The sequence below is a fragment of the Magnolia sinica genome, chromosome 12, assembly GCF_029962835.1.
Source record: "Magnolia sinica isolate HGM2019 chromosome 12, MsV1, whole genome shotgun sequence".
Lineage (NCBI taxonomy): Eukaryota > Viridiplantae > Streptophyta > Magnoliopsida > Magnoliales > Magnoliaceae > Magnolia > Magnolia sinica.
The window spans coordinates 19,942,300-19,967,057 of record NC_080584.1 but is presented as its reverse complement, the minus strand read 5'-3'; the positions used below and the strand labels follow the sequence as shown (position 1 = coordinate 19,967,057).

At 37.4% G+C, this 24,758-nt stretch overlaps 1 long non-coding RNA gene across 1 annotated transcript; it reads right to left on the bottom strand.

The window, feature by feature from the left end:
* Positions 1-1,550: 1,550 nt before the first annotated feature.
* On the bottom strand, positions 1,551-2,955 carry LOC131220395 (uncharacterized). Its single transcript, XR_009158552.1, has 4 exons — positions 2,439-2,955; positions 2,281-2,332; positions 2,123-2,180; positions 1,551-2,048 (listed from the first exon to the last, which is right to left on the bottom strand). It is a non-coding gene; the product is annotated as an uncharacterized LOC131220395 (long non-coding RNA).
* Positions 2,956-24,758: the final 21,803 nt, after the last annotated feature.

Sequence of the window (24,758 nt, the reverse complement as noted above, 5' to 3'; positions counted from 1 at the left end):
CCATAACAAACTAAGAGATAATTTCCTCTTTAGATTTGCCTCTCACTTCACTATGACCCACTAGATTTTTTTATTGGGCTAAGTATTGGGTTATGGTAGTTTCATGAGATGACTCATCTAGTTGACCACTTGGATTGCATATACACAAAATGTGAGATGAGTTCTCAACAAGTGCTCACAAGTTCTGGTGAGAACCAGTTCCTAGGTAAGCATCTCTCTCTCTCTCTCTCTCTCTCTCTCTCTCTCTCTCTCTCTATATATATATATATATATATATATATATATATATATATAGGGAATTAAATATGTTTTTTCCTATATATATCCCTATATATAGGGATATATATATATGGACTATGAGTGTTGGACAGAATGAAAACATAAAAAAATAAGTAAATAAATAAATTCTTGATAGGTGTGATCCATTGGATGTAGATTCATTTTTTTTATTCCTTAGAATTTGTCCTCCCTCTCATAAACCTTTATGGGTTAAGGGAAGAGAATTATATTTGAAATGAAGGAAAGCTTTTAGACAGTTAGAACTCCCTAATCGATCACATAGATCTCGATCCTCCACTCAAGACACTATGGGCTATGTAGCTTAATATGTGCTTAGAGCATCTCAAATGAGAGTGGAAACCGGTACCCTGTCTTATCAAATAAAAAGAAAATTAGACCCTAAAGAGCCCTTCTTTACCACTTTAGGGGGTGGTGGTCTCCACTATTCTTGAGTCACTAGCAACAAGAATTTCCTCTTCTGAGAAAACAACCTGCTCTAGTGATCTTATCAGCTTGGTGGTGTACCCTCTATTTGGATCCATTGCTGAAGAAATCGTTAAAGGCAACTGGTTAAACATGTTGTGCTTTGTCAGTTCTAAGAGCGGGTGGAAGACTTCTCCTTCCTCACCCTAGCCCTCCCTCCTTAGTTGTCTACTAGGTGAAGGCAAGGAGTGTAGGATAAATCCCGCAGTGGATTCCACGATCTATACTAACATCAATCTAAGGGATCCGAAAGTATTTAGAAAGCATACCTTGGTCGGACATCTTATCGCATGTAAGGGTTTTGTGCATCGACCTTTTGCCTCTACCACACTTAAGTCAATTTGCAAGCTCTAATGGGGATAAATTTGTATATAATGTGTTAGATTAGGGGACTGAACACACTACGCCAAAATCGCAAATTTGCAACGGACCAAATCCATCGTAAAACCAAAAAAATGACGGACTTCGTCCGTCGCTTGGTCCATCACTGTTTACTGGGTTGTTTTTTCTTTCCGACGGATAAAATCCGTCGTCTAATCTGATACGGATAAGGTCCGTCGCATATTACCGATGGATAAAATCCGTTGCTAAAATTTTGAAAAAACCACCCAAAATGTCATTAAAAATATTAGCGACAGATAAAGTCCGTCGCTAATGGAAGGAGAGTGACGGACTCAAATCCGTTGTTGATATGCTACTTGTTGAGAAATTAGCGACGGATTTAGTCCATTGCTAAAATATCTGTAAATTTTAATAAAATATCCCCAGATTTTATTTTATTTATTATTATTATTATTATTTTGAATCTTACACCTGATAGTCATTCAAAAAATAATTTACATGATTGTTTAATAAGAATCCCATTCACAAAATTGGTAACAACTCAATTCAATAAAGAGGAAATGGCTAAGTGGGGCCATTTGAATGGACTACTACAAGTACACCTTTCTTTTCAGATAATTCAAATCAAGCCATAATTAAGAAAAATTATAATAGACAATATGTAACCTATAGGACAAACAAACCATCTTTAGCCAAAACGGATTCGCAACAACCGAAGAACTCTTCCATGTATTCATGGCCAACTCCTATCATCTCACTACAATAAAAAAAATTAAAAAAAAAATTCACTAGTTGGGGAATGCAATTTATTTGTCTGTTAAAAGCTAATGGAGTTTCAGCAGTTGCCGGGAAATCACCATGATATAATCCTACATTGGTTGATGAGTAGTCAATCATCATGTCGATGAATCCAATGGCCTAGGCTGCATGGCTTCTTAATGGACCTGAGAGTTTTCATCAATGTGAAAAATGTCACACCATGTCTCAGAAAATAAAAGTATGAAGATAACAGTCATACCAGCAGATATTGTATTAACTCAAATCTTGTGGCGCCTTCCTGCTTCAAATGCAAGCACCTGCTAGATTAGAAAATGTTATAAATACAGCCCCATTTGCTTCAGGAAAATATATTTTTTGCATTGAAGGCAGCGGACCGGCCAGCTACAAAAATCTCACCTTGGTATCACTCTCTAGAGCAGCTTTAGCTGAACTCATGCCCCCACCATATCTGTATGCATTAATATATAAAGAACAATATAACAATAAGAATCCTTTCTTTAATAGTTCTGGTTTACATGGGTTGCTAAAATCACAGGGTGTGTAAATCAAGTTACCCAGGAATGATCCTTTCAGCAGTAATGTATGTGAGAGAAATTGATGCACCACCTGCAACATTACATGGACAACATGTTTATATGGTAAGTTGACTGCACATACATACAAATATAGAGGTTGGCTAGGCAGCCCATCTACACCAAGCCACAAGTTCCAACAAGGCACATGGTGCCAATCTTAGCCATTCATCAAGTGGTCCCATAGTGCAAATGACCCTAGCTAGCTAAAAAAATCAGGCAGCCCACTTTTTTTTCCTTTTTTTTTTTCATTTTCTGAGAAGCTTGCCTGGATTCATTATTGGAACAAAATGCTTGAGCAATGACAAATAGGAATAACTTGATGCTGACATCGCTGCAAGATATCCATTTCGGGATGTCTCTAATAGAGGTTTACTGACCTATAAAGGAAATTACAAGATAGACGAAAACAATAAACATAAACATGAGAAGGGGCATGAATAATATAGTTACTACGGTACCTCTGGGCCATTGGCGAGAGAGTGCACAAGGATGTCAATGCTCCTAAAGTTATGTTTTACTAATTCAGCTACTTCTTGCGAAGGTGTCAAAACTGTGTTTGAATGAAAAATAGCATAGTGGTAAAGGTCATTGACAGGGAAGACCTAGTGCTAAATCAAGAAGGAAATTTTCAGGATCTAACATGCATAATCACACATAAAACATAGCAGTGTATAAGATAACAATTTGTTAAACAAATGCAATAAATGAGGTACTTAAATTACCCATGAGAATAACTCACAGTTTGGTTTCATTCATTTTCATGTAGTTAAGCAACTGCAATGGACATGTAGCTGCAATTTGACATAGAATCTTGGATAATACTTCAACCATTTTCATTGTTTTCAGTATTATAATTGTAGTTTTGATATTATTATGATTAGATCATCATCATCTAAGCCTTATCCTGAATAACTGAGGCCACCTACACAAATCCTGTTAGGCATTCCAACCTATCAGGGACCATATCCTTAGTTAAACCATAGTTCCTCGAGTCTTTTCTTACCACCTCCACCCATATCCTTTGAGGCCTCTCCCTTAGAGCCTTCAACTTGAACTGAACTGTCTCACTCCTAATTGTCGCAATTCTTGGTTTCTTGCTACCTCCACCCATATATATATATATATATATATATATATATATAAAGAGGCAAAAATATATTTATTTCCTATATATGTTTAATTTAAATCAATCAAGCCAACACATGTTATCCATCATACAAATATACATTTAAGATATTTTTATAACCCTGTGATGTTTCATACCTAGGTAGACTAGGTTTTACATCATAGTAGATTGGAATAAATTAGAGAAAAAGAAAGTGATTGTCGTTGCACTGGGGAATGCTAATGTAGACCCAACTGTCTTTCTTCTTTTCAAACTATAGAATGAGAATGATTCCCAGGAATACAATTTAAAAGTGCCCTAAGCTTACACTCATAAGCTAAGAATACTTGTTTAAGATTAGAATCACTCATCAGTTAAACCCCACTTGGTAGATTTCATGGCTCAAAATTGAGGCTGATGGGATCATTAGGTCGGCAATCCATTGTAAAGATCCAATTTACGCCACCCAAAAAAATAAGAATTCATGTGTGGTCCACTTGATGATTTGAACGAAATTGATATTTTGTACATCTAAAAGAATTGATAGGGCCGGGTGCACCCGTTGGAAGAGGTGGATGGGTGTTGGGGCCATGATGTTGGACTCTTTCTTACCTTATAGGTTGGTCCACTCATCAAAAAAAAAAGAAAAAGAAAAAGAAGAAGAAGAAGAAAAGAGCACTTTCATCAAGTGGGCTATCGTTAGTGTGTATATGGTGTCCGATCACTGGAACACCAACTTTGCGAAGCGAATTAGAAACATACACCCAGATCCATAGCTCAACTGGCAAACTGAGTGGAGATACCTCATTTCAACACTTGAGGTCTTGGTATCGATCCCTAACAGGGGTGGCTAACATGGTGTGTGTGTACTAACAAGCTAACCCAAAAAAATAATAATAATTCTATTTATATATATATATATATATATATATATATATATATATATAAAGAATTAGAAACATACAATGTATCACATCACATTACTTTTCATAGTAATGACCTCAACAAACTCTTAACATATGCTTTTTAAAAAAGAACGATGAAATAGTCTGCGCCTCTAATAACTCCGCCCATGATGGATGCCCATGTAACAAAGAACATAGATTAACCGACTCACATTAATAGTGGTACAAAGGTGGCCGAATCCTATGTAAGAGTAAAACCCTAAAAGAGAGATAGCAAGATTGTTTTGGAATATACAACCCTGTGTATGCCATCTCATTCTAATTAATATAGGCCTACCCATGAGATTTCCAGTCTTTTAGTCATGAGATTTGCCTTGATATTGGGCAAGGATCTTATGCCAGTTACATCATGGTGGGGCGCACAGAGCACCAACCACCAGCCATTGGCTGGTGTCAGGGGGAGTAGCCAATCCGTTCCCCTTATTTGTGGTGCGGTCCATTTAATCTTTGGATATGATTCATTTTTTGGATACTTCTCTAAAATGATCTCGAAAAATGGATGAATGGTGTGGGTTGATCCCAAATTTTTGGTAAATCCAAAACTACCATGCCACATGAAACAATGTGAAATAATGATTTCCACTGTTAATACCTTCCTTAGGCCCACAATACTATTTTTCTGTCATCCAACCTGTTCATAATATCAAAAAGATATGAATGAAGAGAAAACACAAACATCAGCTTGATCCAAAACTTCTATGGCCTCCAAAAAAATTTCAATGGTAGAGGTTAAATCATACTATTTCCTATGGTGTGGTCCACTTGAGCTTTCGATATGCTTCTTTTTTGTTCTTTAGACCTCAAATTATCTGTTAACATGGATGAACGGAGTGGATAAAATAAATAAATAATGGTGGACCCCACAGAATTTACTCAGTATGCTGAGGGTAATATGTAACTACCTAAATGGAGTGGAGAGGGGTTTCCTTAAAACATTCATAATCATATATTGGGCTTGCCTAAATGTGATTCACATATCCAACCCACTCATTATGTGTCCCACTTGGATGAGGGGTCAGACCAAGTTTGAACCGCATCCAAAACTCATGTGGGCCCCACCAAGTGCTTTTATATTTTTTAGGATGTCTTCACATGGTTTTAGATGGTATGGGCCACCTGAGTTTCATATACGGATGATTTTTGAGATATCTCATAACCTAAAGGGGACACATCAAATGCACGGTGTTGATGTTTGACACACATCATGATGGGGCCTACAAAACTTACTAACATTAATACTAAAGTTCTCGCGAGTTCGATAAGTTAGGTCATAATTTTTATCATAATATTTGACTTATTTTACATGTTTGGTCCCTTCACTATATTTTACTGATCAATATCCTCAATTTGACTAGTTACTCGCCCCAATGAGACTACATTTTTTTTTCACAGATAAATTTCAATTTCCATTTAAAAATAACATTTTTTTCAAAATGTATATTTTTTAAGCTTAATTTTTCTTTGAAAACTTTTAATAAAATATCATTTTTATTATAAAATATTTTTAAAAAAAATTAAAATACAAATTCTAATTTTTTTTTTCAAAATCTCAAAAATTTTCTCAAATTTTAATTTTTTTTCTCAAAAATTCCAAAATGCCGATTTTTTTTTTCTTCAAAACCATCATTTTGTTTTCAACTTTTCAATTTTATTTTTTAAAATGATATATATTTTTTTTCAAAATCTCAATGTTTTTATAAATAACTTTTCCTTTTAATTTCAAATTTTTAACATTTTCAATTATTTTTAAAATCACAAATTTTTTCAACTTCTTTATTTTTTGTTTCAAAATGTTTATTTTTTGTTGAAGTATCAATTCCTTGATATTGTTTAATTTTAAAAATTTTCAATTCTAACTTCTCCAATTTTTTTTAAAGCATTTTTTTCGAACTTATCAATTTTTTCCGAATTTCTCAATTTTATTTTATTTTTTTAAATACAAACTCTCATTTTCTTTTTCAAAATATTTTCATTTTTCAACATGTCAAAATTTTCAAATTTTTTTAAATCTTTTTAATTTTCTTTTTCAAGATATTATTTTTTTCTCGAAATCAAATTCTTTTTTTTTCAAAATTATCAACTTTATTCAATATTATTTTTTTCCCACAAAATAAATTTTTATTAAATCACGATTTTTATTTTTTCAAAATCTCATTTTTTCTTAAACATTGTTAAATTTTTTTAACTTCTCAATGGGTTTTTTCATGTCATATTACAAATCATTTAAATATTAGTTTTAAAATTTTAAAAATTATTAATTTCCACTCATTTAATAGGAAAACAATTTTTATTTATTTATTTATTTTTGCATTCAATCAATTGTTAAAAAATAATATTAGATACAAATATGTATAATTAAACCATTGAATTCGTATTAAAAAACAATTCTTAGACTAGAAAAAAAACATGATTTTCCACCGTATTCTAAAAATAAAAAATAATAATTGTTAAAGGAAAAAGTGCTTTTACGACGGACCATGATCCGTCACAAAAGCAACTGAAAAGCGTCGCCAGTTGATATTTTGGGCGGGAATTTGCAACTGCACTTTCCGTCGCAAAATCAAAATTTACGACGGATTTAGTCTGTCGCCAAATTACAACGGACTAAATTTCGTCATAAATACGTCGTAAATCAGATTTTAGCAACGGATTTTGGTCCGTCGCAAAATTTCACGACGTTTGGACCACGGATTTTCAAGAAGGGCGTAGCGACGGACCTTTTCCATTAGTGACGGATTAAATCTGTCGTTAAAGCAAGCACATCCATCGCAAAAATACGTCGCAATTGTGTTATTTTAGCGTAGTGACTTCTTTATATAGAGATAGGCCATGAGAAATCTCACCCATTGTAGGACTCTCCTAAGCCCATGACGACTCAATCACTAGGAGAGAAGCCTTCTCCTAACACAGCTCTATCAAGAGTTGTCTAATGTACTTCACACCCATTATAACTATGTACACCCAACAACAATGTGGATCCAACTTTAACACGAACTTTTCAATACCCGAGTATTGAAAGTTCTCAAGTATTACCATAAAATTTAACCTATTATGTACATGTGCATGGTACCAATCTATCTAACATGTAACCTTACATATATTCCCCAATGTGAATCTGACCGTTAGGAATAGTGTCCATTCATAGATCAAGCCATCTGACTATTGATTTTAAGACAAGACCATCTATCATATGATTTGACATATGTACCTTCTGTTAAATAAATTGGTGAATAACTCTTTATCCTTAATAATTTACATGTAAGTTCTTTTGTAAGAGTTGTTTAGAAATGTGCATATAACCATGTAGACTATTAGATTTTTAAAAACTCTTAGATCAACAATAATTACGAAAATGCGATTAACCCATACCCTCGAATTCCAAATCACATGGTTCTCATGATCCGTTTCATGTGAAATTTTATACCATGCCTAATTATCATAAATTAACCATACACGTCAAATTTCAGCTCTTAGATTATTGTAAAAGTGGCCCAATTAACAAATCAACCCTTAATCATTGATTCTGGTGTCCATCGAATGAGAAAAGCTCATAGGTAATTCAGTAGTTGTAGTAGGATATTTTCCTCCATATGAACGACTTAGATTTGCTATCATATGGACCAAGTGTAAAATATGAAGACGCCACTTTGGTAGGCTTTTACTTAGCCGCAAGTTATCCTCTTAGGGCTTACCAACTCTGTATAAACTAATATCTTCAAATCTAACCACTTCCTATCGTCCATCGCAACTCAAACTTGGATCACACCTTGGCCTCACATGACTATGATATTATACGAAATTTAGATCCCGATCTATGATCTTATATAGTTGAACGCTGAAACCAGTTCCTTTCTTTTGATGCAAAAGGTGATATTTTAGATTTAGGCTTTTCCCACTATCCATCAAGCACCAAATTTTATCCAATTGTTTGCCTATCCTAATTACACATTTACTCCAAAATTTAGCCCTGATCATTAAGCGTAGACCACTAATTGAGATTAAGTCCGTTTTGGGCACCCGCTAGGAGCACTTTCAAGATAAGCTTCTGATCAACTCCATACTTGGGCCCATGGGCCAACACAGCATGTCGAAGTCAATGAAGAGTGTAGATCTCCTTATATGTCATTACAGTGGACCCCACATTATATATACAGACAACCGATGTGCACATCCAAACTACCTCACATATAGAGATGTGTTGGAGGAAATTTCCTTCTGTAAATCTCTAATTCAGGAAGATCCTCTATTGTAAAGATTAGTGTGACCCTCCTAAAGCTTAGATCAGCTCCATAATTGAACACATGGGCCTACATGGTCCGACCAAGGGGGATGAATGGAATGGATTGATCAAATAAACATTACGAGTGGACCCCACCTGGCCCGTGCCAAAACTAAAAGCTAGTTGCTAGTTGTTATAGCCAACGTGAAAGGAAAAAGGGGGGGGGGGGGGGGGGGGGATGGAAATCCCGCATTCTTCTCCCTCCATTCCGGCCACGGATTCGTCAATAAAACCAATGAGGAAACTCCCTCCTCAATCTCAGCCAGGCAAACAATCTCAACCCTCTAATAACAATGGATGCCTCCTCATAGATATCAATCAAGTGGCCCGCCCAGACTCGGATCAACATAATATTTTGGCCCATGACCTAACGTGACCTTGCAAAACTGATAAATGGAGTGGATTTTCTAAAAACCCATCATAGTGGACCCGACCTATTGCGTATAACCAAACCAGAAGCCTAAAACGTCTACATGCTATAACAACGCCTGGAAACCTGTCACTGAGAGGAGTTTTTGCACTGGAAACTCCTAGTTTCAGATCCTTAAAGTGATCTGAGCTGTCCAAGCTTTAAGAGGGAGAATTCTGACTCCCTCTAACTGATAGTATGGCTAAGAAGAGTGGAACAAACACGACACTCTATCATTCTTCCCAAAACTGAGCTACACCATGTGAAAGTTCCTTCCACGCAAACCACCGACCGAACCTTCTTGGAACTTCGAAACATGATGTCCACTAGTTCCATGGCGTCAATCCATACCACCCATTGAAGCCAGGATAAAGAATTATGGGCTGACATGTAATCTACCATTAAACATCCCATTATCTTCCTCCTTGAAGATTGATCGTTGAGCACCAATTTGCTTTCATCTAGAAATCAGATCTATTCATCAAATGTCTTACATGATTATATGTTAATCACCAAATTAAAGATTTAAATACGATCAGTAATCAAGACTACTATTTTGAATCAAACAACCACAACACAGTCGTGCGCAGGCTTATTGCGTAAGTTGTATAACGCTAACACATTATTTCTCCTCCATGCTATCCGAACAACCTATATAATCTTTAGATTTGTGAGATTTCAAATAGATTTAGAAATTGAGAAAGAGAGAAAGAAAAGAGAGAAAGAAGGAGAGCCAGAAAGAGACGGAGATCTCGAGTTGAGGTGCCACACCGAGGAGTTGACTCAGCCAAGTGTGGGCTAAGTCCAGATTCTCTCTGGTTGAGTAGAAGAGAAAGAGAAAGAGAGGATAAGAAAGAAACGAAAATGAAGAGAGAGAGAGAGAGAGAGAGAGAGAGAGAGAATCAAGCTGAGTTGACTTAACGAGTCAACCCACTGTGTCAAGTATGAGTTGGGCCAAGCATGGGTCGAGTTCTAGAACTAGGACATGTACAATTAACTCTAACCTCATCAGTAGATGAACCAACTCTTGAGAGGTGAGGGAATCCTTCAAGCTTACATTAATTTAAGTTAATATGTTATATCTTGCCTTTTATATGCTTTCATGATATTATGATTCACTCCCTACAGTTGTTAATTTACCACCAACAATTATTTATCTTTTGGGAATTATGGTGTGATGTTAATTACGAGTGATCTTCGTTATTTTATGTGGGGCGATAGATACAAGCCTTGCCCTTGTCATTACCAATTTTGTTAAGTTGTCCCTTCCTACTCTCCTCTTTATTGAATTAGCCATTACCACTCTCCTCTTTGTTGAGTTAACCATTGCTACTATCCTCTTTGTTGAGTTAGTCATTGCTACTCTCCTCCTTATTTTATTAGCCGCGTGTTATTTATCTTTATGGCTTAGGCATGTGTCTTGGAATTCTAAAACTCCCATAATTTGAATTATATCTCTATCAATACAAATGATGTGTTAGAGGTATCACAACTAGTTATTCAAATATTTATCGTGAACGCAATACGTTATGGGTAGTAGCCCTTTTGGTTGGCATGTAATTCCATGGCTTGGTTGGTGTGGTGCACAATCGATGTAAATAAATTACCATGTGTGTTACATCACTTTTCAGGATTTCATGTCGCAAATAATTGTTCCATTAACACATCATGTTACGTAAATCCCCCAATCACGTTTTTGTGTCGCTTCGAGATGTTCGCATAAATCTACGTTAACGTTGGACACGCTGGCGAATCTCTGCAGTTATGGGATGCAGGGCGAGTCGGGTTTTCTATAAATTATATTCCACATTATGATGATCACTACGTATGATGAGCCGTACACACTTTGTTAGGCATGTATTCATATATACATTGGTTACGCATACTGATACCACTCGAAGTGGTAGAGTACGAGACCTATCAGAACCCTTACGTTACTTTTTATGAATCTTTGAATTATTGTCAATCTTAAAGGATAACCATCACTATGAGTAGAGCATTGACCCTCTCCAACCATACAGATGATGCAGGTGATACACAGATCGAAGACCTAAAGGGCCATCTCCCTATGAAAGATTATACCGAAAGAATAAGAAAATAGTTTTATGAATTAGTTTTATATTTCTGCTGCAAACTCGATAATGTAATACAATCTCATTGAGAGGGCATTTGATAATTTTTAATTTTGAATTCTTTTACTCTGATGAAATAATAAATACAGTTGATTTTATTCTCGTGAATGGTTACCTTCATGAATATAACTGGATGTGATCTAAAAGAATATATATATATATATATATATATATATATATATATATATAGTGCGATTATTAAAGTATCCAATTCATTCAATTAATAACACTTGGCTTTCTCATGCACGAGTATAAACTCTGGCTGTAAAAATTTTGGGATGTTCCAGTTCGTATCATAGCATGAGAATGAGATTTACTGGGCCTGAGGGCATGGACCATCATAAAATTTACATAATTAGGATGGGTCTATGAATTACAAACCTATACGTAGGTGGATTCCCAAAAGAACTAGGAAGATGTGGAACTAAAAACCCAAATTTAAATTCCCCATTGAGACTATTATGTAGGGAATGGAAATTAGAGACTATGAATTTGGGTAGGTACCTTGAGTGTAAATTTTCAAAACCTTAAACAAACTTTCCCTGGAATAAAAACTTGCTTGGAATGAATTTATAAACAAATAAATTAACTTCCCCAAATTGGAAGATTTTCTAATTTTTCCAGGATTTTTAACTATTTCAGCGAAATTCTGACTTGTTACAAAATCTCCACTTATTCTAGCAAATAGACACATCTGAAAATTTTGAAAATGTTCTAATAAATTACTTAGGTCTCCATCAACCTTCCTCTAAAATTTCATCTCGATTGGGTCTGTACAAAATTCCATAAAAATCTGACAAGATCAAAAATCAATAGAAATTGCTGCTAGACAGTAAGCTTTTACACATCCCCCACCCCCCTCAAAAAAAAAAAAAAAAAAGAAGAAAAAAAACTATAGAATTATGCCTAGTAAAATATTTCGGAGTCTCAAGAATGAGATAGGGGCTTAAACTCCAAATTTTGAATAAATTGGATGTATGGATCAAAAATTAAAACTCCAGAAGTGACAGGGTGTCATTATAAAATGATTTTGGGAATTTACAATGTTCATATAAAGGATGGCATTAAAGCTTAGGTTCAATAAGGAATAGATAATTTGGGCCTATCTTTTATGAAACCTAGGATGCTCTTATGGCGAAATGGAAAAATAAAAAATAAAAAATCATGATATTCCCCAAGGATTTAGAATGATCGAAATGATATATTTACGGAACCATATTAAAGTAAAGCATAAGCAATTTAATTCAATTACCAAATCTCGGGGTCAAGATTTTTATTTAAGGAGGGTAGATTGTAGCGTCCCGATTTTTGGTAACCAATTAAAAGCATGCTTAGACACATATCCATCTCATAAAGAATACAATTAAAATTTAAACACAATCTGTCACGCCCGAAACTCGAAAACTGGGCTCACAAAATTTCAAATCGCCGAATCCGGCCCCGACAGCCTCCGTAGAACCCCATTCTCAGCTCCCAGCGCCCATTCGCTACGTTCTGATCCTGGGATGCTACGAGGAAGATTTTCAACATCAGTTTGATTTGTAATAAGCATAACCAAAGGAATAACCCACAAACAACAACCAAAAACTCCATCACATTTTCACTATTATCAAAAACTTTACAAGTACAATGAGCATAAAAGGAAATACAATGATGATGAACAAAACTCCAAAATAATCAGCCACGTGCTCAAGCCTCAGCGCTTCTGCGATCCAATGTCACATGCACACAACGGTCGTGCATAAGCTTATAGAAAGCTTAGAGGGTGGTGAAATTGTGTGCTCAAGGTGGTAATGCAGTTATGCAGTATCAGAGTAATGCAGAACATGTTGATGAAAGCCAAGAATACCATTAGCCATACCAAGGCCATGCGGTGTAAAGCATAAATGATGTCGGTCATACCAAGGCCATGCAATGCGAAATGCAACTCAAGCATACAAATCCTCATCTAAGTCCACATATCAATACAACTCAAATCTGAAATATCACCGGGGTCTAGTACACTTCAACTAGATTACCGCCCCATCGCGCGCAATAAGGTAAGTGGAAGAGACCTCACTATCGGCCTGCCAATATCGGGTTGGGCTCGTCAATAGCGGACCCATTCCTCGAGCTGGTCAGACTCAGCCTAGCAATGTCCCCTACTCTCGGGCGGATAAGGTGGCACCCCCTTCCAACCGACCACGACACAGTGGAAAGCGCAACCGTCTGGTAATCAGCACTCAACGATCATGCACCCACTCCGTCTAGACGTTGGAGCAACCTCTTGGTACCATAAGGGTTTAGGGACTTTTACCCAGGGATATCTATATCACCCCATGTAGAATAATATTTCCAGTATCTAATCCTGCCAACCACGATACGTCAGTGGAGGCTACGGCCCTGATGTTGCTAGGGCGTATAATAACCATATCACACAATGAGAATGCATGAATCATACTATCCAGTCATACAGCAATCCTGCATGTATCATGCGCTCATGTAGGGCAACACCCCCTATCCGGGAGCCCCTAAACAATCTGCCCGAAGGCATATGCTATGATCAGTCACTTCTCATATCAAGCATACATATGATGTGTATGATCATGAGTTATTGAGCTATACTACACATGTTATAAAGTAATGCACTATCCTTACAACGCAGATGGCCTAAACGGCCCACACACAACAAGTACGGGCCAAACAATGGGCCCTAGGGAGAGTTGTAATGTGGACATTTAACCAACATTATACTTGCAATGTGGACGTCAAACCAACATTGCTCCTTAGGCACGACCGTCGTAAACATCATTACATAAACCATGTTGGGATCGCACATTACAATGGACCTTAGGTACATCCATTGGGCCTTAAATACATCAAATGGGCCATATCATATGGGCCTTATATTCATCAAGTGGGCCACATCAATGGGCCGCACCAATGGGCTTATGTGCATTGCAATGGGCCATAACCCGTAGGCCTTAGAATGCATTAAATGGGCCTAATCTCATGGGTCTTATGTTTATCAAATGGGCCACACCAATTGGGCCCCATATGTACATCAAATGGGCCTCAACCCATAGGCCCCCAATACATCTTAATGGGCCTTAACCCATGGGCCCATAATACATCAAATGGGCCTCAACCCATGGGCCTTATATATATATATCAAAGTGGGCCTCAACCATGGGCCACAAATACATCTAATGGCCTCATAACATGCCAAGGTGGGGTCCACTTGGACTATGGATCTGGCCCATTCTCTAAGCCCATGCCATAAAATAAGCTTTTAAAATGGTTGGGTGGATGGGATGCAACACATACATCATGGTGGGTCCCACTGTCATTGGACAATGTGAATAAAACACATGCATCACCGTGGGCTCCACTGTCCGCTGGACGGTGTGAATAAAACTGATACATCATGGTGGGTTCCATGGTCCACAGCCGTGGACGGTGTTGCAACACATGCAATAATCGTGGGTTCCACGTGTGTGGCCCACCATCCAACCTGTTGACAAGGTCACACGGACCTGAGTGAAAGGAAAAAGACCAATTTCATCTTGATCCAAAACTTCTGTGGCCCACAAAATAGTTTCAATGTCAGAAATTCAATATCACTTTTTCCTGCAGTGTGGGCCACCTGAGCTGTGGATGGAGCTGAAATTTGGAGGGGGCCCACTGCTGGGAGTGGCCCACCTCGTGAATGGTGTGGATGCAAAATATACATCATGGTGGGGCCCACAGCTGGAGCCGTGGGTCCTGGCACGTTTGTCCGTCCATCCGTCCGCCAGTAGGCAGCAGGCACTGCCTGCGCCCTCTGCAGCAGCGTCTGTTACTTAAGATATATATATATATATTTAAATCGCGTTTTCTTGCGGTTTTTCAGGTGTGCGGCCCGCATCATGTAAATCCACCCAAGCCATTGGTCTTTACTGCTCAAGACAGACCCAACGAGTCCAATATTCAATATATTTTTGGCACATCAAAACTTCAGGGTAGATTTTAATGATAGACACACTGTTTGTTATGCTATGGTCCGCCAGCACCTCGGATTGGCTCCATTTTTCAGCTCAACGCCTAAAATGGTCTAGGGAAAAGGTTGGACGGCTTGGATTAATGACATTCATCGAGGTGGGGCCTGAACAAGTGGTCCACCCAAAAAGCTTGTGAATCAAGCTAATATTTTTGTTTCTCTTACACGTCCAGCTTCCCTGGACGCTAGACAGTGTGGCATAGCATGTCCTTTAAGGTGGGCCCTGTTCAGGTGGGCCACCAAATGATGGATGGTGTGGTCACAACATATATGAAAAGTGGGCCCCACCTACAAATGGCTTGGATCAAATACATGCTTCATGGTGGGGTCCATTCAAGTGGGCCACACAACCATATCATGATCTCATAAAAGAAAATAAAATAGAGAGGGAGAGAGAGGGATAGAGAGTGGGACACGCGTGATGGAGGGACCCCGGCACTATGGGCCCTCCCTTCCATGATCTACAACATGAATCAAGTGGGCCCCATTTCATGTGGGCCCATTAAATCGAAATCCAACGGTGGAGATCCCTTCTCCACTAAAATAGACGGTCTAAATGACCCTAAGTATGCAAGAAAAATAAACATCATGATGGGGTTCATGGAGAATGGCCCCATCATGGAATGATCATGATGATCCAAGTGGGCCATCGGCCACATCTTAGGGTCCAAAGTTAGATCCAAACCATTGATCTGTTGGCCTCACTTGGCCCATCATAAACACATGAAAATCTAGTCTATGACACACCCACCGTTCGATCTTCTTGCTCTCTTGCCTTCCTTAGCTCCTTAGCTTTGATTCCAACGGAGGAAATGAGGTTTGGATGATTGAGATGGGAGATGAAGGGGTAGGAAAATGGGCCACCTTTGTTGCTTGGGAAAGCTTGGAGAGGCTCATACGTATGGTGTTTTTCTCTCTTGCTTGGGAATGAGTTTGAAAATGAGAGAGAGACTTGTAAAGGGAGAGAGAGTGATGGGTGATGGAGTGATGGATGTGGTGAGTGATGGGTGTAACAGATTTTTTTGACTTTTGTGGTAAATGGTGTAAGAAAAGTATGGGCTTTGTAAGAACTTTTTGACTTTTGTGGTTACTTGGGAATGGGTGAAAGGTGATGTGTACTTGACATATACTTGGCCCTTGATGGGATTGATTGATGGATTGAGGTGACATATTGTAGAGATTCTCTCAGATTTTACAACGCGCGGAGTTTTTCTTGCACCGAATGCTGGCCCACATCTCCTGACCAGGGTATCACCTCGGCCTGCGAGTCGCGGCATCGGAAACGCGGCGACGGCGCGGTCGCTAAGGTATTAGTCTCAGGTTAAGTCGACTCAGGTTGACAGCATGTGAATCAGGGTCGCACGCAAATACCGGTTAAGGGTTGAAGGTTGTCGGAATTCGACCGGGAAGACCGTGGAAGTCTATGGAATGGTACGGTCTAGGATACGGGGCTTACATAATAAATCAATATAAATAATAGAAGTAATTAAATGTCAGAGGTAAAATTTTGTTTAAGGGGGTTAGATTGTAATACCCCGAACTTTTCAATACCCAAGTATTGAAAGTTCTCGATTGTTACCATAAAATTTAACCTATTATGTACATGTGTATGATACCAATTTAACAAACCTAACTTTACATATATTCCCCAATGTAAATTTGACTATTAGGAATAGTCTCCATTCATAGATCAACCCATCTAACCATTGCTTTTAAGACATGACGATCCATCATTTGATTTGACATATGTACCTTCCGTTAAATGAATTGGCAAATAACTCTTTATCCGTAATGATTTACATGTAAGTTCTTTGTAAGAGTTGTTTAGAAATATATATATATATATAACCATGTAGAACTATTAGATTTTAAAAAACTCTTAGACCAGCAATAATTGGAAAAATACCATTAACCCATACCCTTGAATTCCAAATCGCATGGTCCTCATGATCCGTTTCATGTGAAATTTTATACCACACCTAATTATCATAAATTAACCATACACATCAAATTTCAGCCCTTAGATCATTGTAAAAGTAGTCCAATTAACAAATTAACCCTTAATCGTTGATTTTGGTGTCCATCGAGTGAGAAAGCTCATATGTAGTTGTCGTATGATATTTTCCTCCATATGAACGACTTTGATTTGCCATCATATGGACTAAATGTAAAATATGAAGATGCCACATTGGTAGGCTTTTACTTAGCTGCAAGTTATCCTTTTAGGGCTTATCAGTATAAACTTAGATCTTCAGATCTAACCACTTCCTGCCGTCCATCACAACTCAAACTTGGATCACGCATTGGCCTCACATGATTACGATATTATACAAAATTTGGACTCCGATCTATGATCCTACACCGTTGAACGCTAAAGCCAGTTCATTCTTTTTTATGCAAAATGTGATATTTTAGATTTAGACTTTACCCACCATCTATCAACCACCAAAATTTATCCAATTGTTTTCCTATCCTAATTACACATTTAGTCTAAAATTTAGCCTTGATCATTAAGCGTGGCTCACTAATTGAGATCAAGTCCATTTTGGGCACCCGCTAGGAGCACTTTCAAGAAGAATGTCGAAGTCAATGAAGATTGTAGATCTCCTTAAATGTCATCACAGTGGGCCCCACATTATATATACAGACAACCAGTGCGCGCATCCAAACTACCTCACGTACAGAGACATGTTAGAGGAAATTTCCTCCCATAAATCACTAATTCAAGAAGATCCTCTATCTTAAGGATTAGTGTGACCCACCTAAAGCTTGGATCCACTCCATAATTGAACACATGGGCCTACATGGTCTGACCAAGGGGATGAATGGAATGGATTGATCAAACAAACATCATAAGTAGACCCCACCTGGCCATGACTGTGCCAAAACATGAAGCTAACTGCTAGTTGTTATAGCCACGTGAAAGGGAAAAAAAAAGGGAAATCCCATATTCTTCTCCCTCTATTCCGGCCATGGATTCATCGATGAAACCAATGAGGAAACTCCCTCCTCAATCTCAGCCAAGCAAACAATCTCAACCTTCTAATAACAATGGACGCCTCCTCATAGATATCAATCATGTGGCCTACCCAAGACTCAGGTCAACGTAATATTTTGGCCCATGGCCTAACGTGACCTGGAAAAACTGATAAATGGAGTGGATTTTCTAAAACCCCATCATAGTAGACCCGACTTATTGCGTACAACCAAACCAGAAGCCTAAAACTTCCACACGTTATAACAATGCCCAGAAACCCATAGTTGAGAGGAGTTTTCGCACTGGAAACTCCCAGCTCTAGATCCTCTAAGTGATCCGAGCCGTCCAAGCTTTAAGAGGGAGAATTCTAACTCCCTCTGACTGACAGTACGGCCAAGAAGAGCGGAATGAACACGGCACTCTATCATTCTTCCCGGAACCGAGTCGCACCGTGTCGAAGTTCCTTCCACACGAACCACCGACCAAACCTTCCTGTAACTTCTAAACATGATGTCCACTAACTCCGTGGCGTCAATCCAGACCACCCATTGAGGCCAAGATGAAGAATTATGGGCTGACATGTAATCTACCATTAAACATCCCATCATCTTCCTCCTTGAAGACTGACCGTCGAGCACCAGTTTACTTCCATCTAGAAATCAGATTTGTTCATCAAATGTCATACATGACTATATGTTAATCACCAAATTAAAGATTTAAATAGGATCAGTAATCAAGATCACTATTTTGAATCAAACAACCACAACACAGTCGCGCGCAGGCTTATCGCGTAAGCTATATAATGCCAACACGTTATTTCTCCTCTAGGCTATCTGAACAACGTATATAATCTCTAGATTTGTGAGATTTCAAATAGATTTAGAAATTGAGAAAGAAAGAAAGAAAGAAAAGAGAGAGAAAGAAGGAAAGCCAGAAAGAGGGAGATCTCAAGTTGAGGCGCTACACTGAGCTGTCGCACCAGGTCGAGTTGACTCAACCAAGTGCAGGCTAAGTCCAAATTCTCTTTAGTCGAGTAGAAAGAGAAAGAGAAAGAGTGGAGAAGAAAGAAAAGAAAAAGAAGAGAGAGAGAGAGAGAGAGAGAGAGAGAGAGAATCAAGCTAAGTTGACTCAACGAGTCGACCCACCATGTCAAGTATGAGTTGGGCCAAGCATGGGTCGAGTTCCAAAACTAGGACATATACAATTAACTCTAGCCTCATCAGTAGATGAACCAACTCTTGAAAGGTGAGGGAATCCTTTAAGCATGCAGTAATTTAAGTTGTTATGTCCTATCTTGCCTTTTACATGCTTTCATGATATTATGATTCTCTTCCTACAGTTGTTAATTTACCACCAACAATTGTTTATCCTTTAAGAATTATGGTATGATGTTAATTACAAGTGATCTTCATTATTTTATATGGGGTGATAAATACAAGCGTTGCCTTTGCCATAACCAATTTTATTAAGTTAGCCTTTGCTACTCTCCTCTTTGTTAAGTCAGCCACTGCCACTCTCCTCTTTGTTGATTTAGTCATTTCTACTCTTCTCTTTGTTGAGTTAGCCATTGCTACTCTCCTCTTTGTTGAGTTGACCATTACCACTCTCCTCTTTGTTGAGTTGGCCATTGCCACTATCCTCTCTATTGAGTTAGCCATTGCTACTCTCCTCCTGATTTTATTAGTCATGTACTATTTATCTTTATGGCTTAGGCATGCATCTTGGAATTCCAAAACTCCCATAATTTGAATTATCTCTCTATCAATGCAAGTAATGTGTTAAAGGCATCATAACTAGTGATTCAAATATTTATCATGGACATAATATGTTATACGTAGCGGCCCTCTTTGTCGGTACGTAATTCCATGGGTTAGTTGGCGTGGTGTACAATCGATGTAAGTAAATCGTCATGTGTGTTACATTACTTTTCGGTATTGGATGTCACAAATAGTCGCTCTATGAACATATCATGTTACGTAAATCCCCCAACCGCGTTGTTGTGTCACCTTGATATGTTCGCATAAATCCACATTAACATTGGACATGCCAGCGAATCTCGGTATTTATGGGATACGGGGTGAGTCAGGTTTTCTATGAATTATATTCCACATTATGATGATCACTACGTATAATGAGCCGCACACACTTTGCTAGGTATGCATTCATATATACATTGGTTGCGCATACTAATACCACTCGTAGTGATGAAGTATGAGACATATCAGAACTCTTACATTACTTTTATGAATCTCTTGAACTATTGACAATCTTAAAGGATAACTATCACTATGAGTAGGGAATTAACCCTCTCCATCCGTACAAATGATCCTAGTGATGCACAGATCGAAGGCGTAGAGGACCATCTCCCTATGGAAGATTATACTAAAAGAATAAGAAAATAGTTTTGTGATTTAGTTTTATATTTCTGCTGTCAATTCGATAATATAATAAGCTCCCATTGAGAGGGCATTTGATAATTTGTTGAATTCTTTTACTTTAATGAAATAATAAATCCAGTCGATTTTATTCTCATGAATGGTCACCTTCATGAATATAACTAGATGTTATCTAAAAGAAAATATATATATATATATATATGTTGTGATTATTAAAGCATCTAATTCATTCAATTAATAACATCTGGTTTTCTCGGGCACGAGTATAAACTCTGCCCGCGAAAATTCAGGGATGTTACACCCACCCTAATGTTCATGCAAACGATCTGATCCGATCATTGCATTGCTTGATAGAAATATGCCATGTGTGGCTCATAATTTCAACATTCTCCCACTTGGAACATTCATAACATTGCAATGAATTATTCATACTTCCTTAATGAACTCAAAACTTTATTAGAGGTTAAACTAGATCTTGTGAAGTATCATGTATTATCCAGTCCATTTGAACTACATTGGACCACGACAATCATCACCTCAGTAGTTGAGGTAGGACTGGGAGTAATCATAATGCTAACATTCCCAATGATATGGATACCAAAAATATGAGTGTGGAATATGAAAGTCTCGTGCCAAGTGAAACCTGCATTCAAACTTCCAATCAATCCAATCATCTCTATCAAGAGATCCACAGCCTCAATCATAACCAGTCTTATCTGTTTATTTCACTGTATGTATGCACAATAAGAACAAATGAAAAAACTTGAATCATTTATTAATCTTAATTTATTGAAATGTGTATGCCACCTTAATGTCTGTATTCCCACTGACCCTGAGCACCCTACAATACAATTATCAGCTAGAGTTTACAAGCACTTGACGATTATATATCCTCAAGGAACCTTAACGAATGCTCTTTTGTCCTTATCTTAATTAAGAGGTCTACAATACCATAACATTTAACACCTGGCTTTGCAATAAATGCTAAAATTATATTCTAATGCATTGTGTCATAAGTACTCGCATTGCACCCTACTGAGCTACAACACTCATTCCATGAAACAAAGCTGAAACTGGATCTCCCACCGATGAGGGATTTAGTATAAACCAAACTTATTAACCTATTAGTTTCACTCGACTAGTGTTACTGTTCAAGGGCTGAATATTAGTACCACCTTTCTTTATTCATCATGAATTCTGTATACCCACAATTTCTCCCACAAGGATCACCAAGGTGTCTGTAAGGTCAAGTGTAGGCCCTTAAACTGTCACAACACAGAGACTCACTCCCACTGTTCCCTCACTAATCAAACGATTAAAGGGCATATATATTTTAGAGAGAGAATCTCATGTTGCGTATATAAGGATTCTCTAGAATTTGAAACAGATGTCTTGTATCATTTTCATGTCAAACTTTTCTCATGAATTTTTGGCTCAATATCTTGAATGTCATTATAGGTACATCCACCTCAAAGTAACTAGAAACCTTTATGCACATCACTTTTAGGGATCAAACTTATCTATGACTATCACTTTTATTCTTATCTGTAAATAAGGTTGACATCATTCACATTCACATTCCATGCACCATTAGATTATCGAGGCCCTTAAACCAACATTCAAATTTAAAAGAAAACCAAAAGAACTATTTTATTTCAAACTAATGTAAAATAAATGTAAAGGTTTTCATAAAAATCAAATGCATCCTAAATTATGTATTTAAAAGAAATACAAAATCATTAACCTCAATTCTCCTACTTGAAAGTCGCCCACTAAATATATATCGCTCTTCATCACTAGGTCTCAGGCTCCTGATGTGCCACTTACAAGATTTAAAATGTGAGTGTATGACCCAAAATTGATCCGCATCATGATAGATATACATCAATTAAAACCTTAAAAACTATCAGACAAGAATCTTTACCTTTACTTTTATTCTTATTCTTCTTGAGTCAAGCTTTGCACCCATGACATTATTTCTTTAAGTAACCCTCTTGATCGCAAAAGTAGCAAGCAGGTCACTTAAAGATTCAAGATGTGAGTGTATAGCCCAAAATTGATCTAGATCATGACATATATGTATCAATTAAAACCTCAGAAACTGTCAGATAAGAATCTTTACTTTTAGTTTTATTCATATTTTTCTTGAGCCAAGCTTTGTACTAATGATATTGTTTCTTTAAATGACCCTCCTGATCACAAAAGTAGCATGGTCTGACCACTTAGTTTTGGTCTTTCGACTCTGCACCATTGCCTGCAACCTTCCTTTTACCCTTACACTTATTCTTAAAAAATTTCTTTCTTTTCTTTAGGTTATTGACATGAGATAAGTACGCGAGATGAGCACTTTCTAGTCACTCCTGCCTAAGCCTCATTTCTTCTTGCAAACATTACGATATCAACTCAATCAATGTCCATTTTTCTTTCTGAGTATTATAATTGACCTTGAAAGTACTGAAGCTAGAAGGTAGAGAAATCAACACTAAGTAGACCATTAGGTCTTTTGGAATGTTCAACTAGAGTGCCCTTAACTTAGTTGTAAGGTCAGTCATCTTTATGATGTGCTCCCTAATTCCATCATCATTGTATTTCAAATAAACGAGTTCAAAGAACCATTATAACATCTTCCTTATCAAATTTAATAAATCTCTTTTTGATTTCTTCGATAAATTCTTTCGCATTCTCCTTCTTAGGTATACATCTACGAAAAGATTTAGGAATAGAATGTCTAATAATCTTTATACTTAGCTTATTGATATGTTCCCACCTATTATATTTGGCAATATCATAGGTAAGGCTGGATTTAGTTTTGGAGGTTAATCGTAATTAAGGGCCAAGTCTAATTCCATACATCTAAGAGTTATCTCTAATGCCTCTTCCTATAATGAGAAGTTAGTGTCATTAAGGGTGGGGAGACCATTAATTTGAGAGAGAATGGATCCAATATTCATTATTGCAATACATAAAGGTGTAATAGTTTACATAAGATGACATACTCCATTAAACCTTAAACATCATATAAAAGACACTTATAATATTGAACTTTATTTAATCAATAAGGCAACCAACTAGATTATCCAGGATGACAAGCCTAATTATCAAATCCTAGCATGAAACTTTGTGCATTATTACAACCATTTTCTTGGGCCCAGGATCGCAATACTCAAGCGGTCTTCATAACATGTGGCTAGCTAAATATCAACAACATAGGCCCAAACAGTCCAACACCTTTTTGGCAAGATGAATCATCTAATCCTAAGCTATTAATATCATCCACCCCACCCTGTTTGCCTCCTATCAGATGGTAAACTCCTTTAGGTCGAACACCGCCTCTATGGAGATAAATACCACCACATAGGTCCCCAATGCACGGCAGTTGCACCATGCCCTTAAATCTAAGACCCAATGGGTATCCCTATTCATGGCCACTTTAGTGGAACACATAATTAAGAGTATCCACCATGTCATAGAAACTCGAACTCCACCTTATCCAATCGCCCCTAATGGATATTCTCAATGCCTCATAGACAAAGAGATGGGTGAACCAAGCCATGTGGGTCACTGTTTGAAGTGTGTCTAACCATTAGCAAAGATGGACCCTTGTAAACTGGAAGAGCAAGAGGCCCATAGATATTGTCCAATACTCTTAGGCTAGGATCATAGAAATTAGATCTAAGTGACTAATATCGATAACCAAACATGCCTCAATTGATTTTACCACTTCCTATTTTAGCATGATGAGTTTAAATATTGCCATCCATCAATCATGATAATGCACATGTATAGATGATCCTCATTAACCGGTGTAGATATACCATCTACTCATACCAACCAAAATAAGCAAAATTGTACATACTAACCATTAGACAAAGTCAGTAAATCGATCACTAAATGGGCCTCATTAGGTGCCTGAGATCAGGCCTAAATAAGCCTACAACTAGGCCTCATTAACATACTATTAATCGGGCCCCAAACATGCTCATAGCTCAGTCCAAAAATAGCCATAAAATAGGGAGAA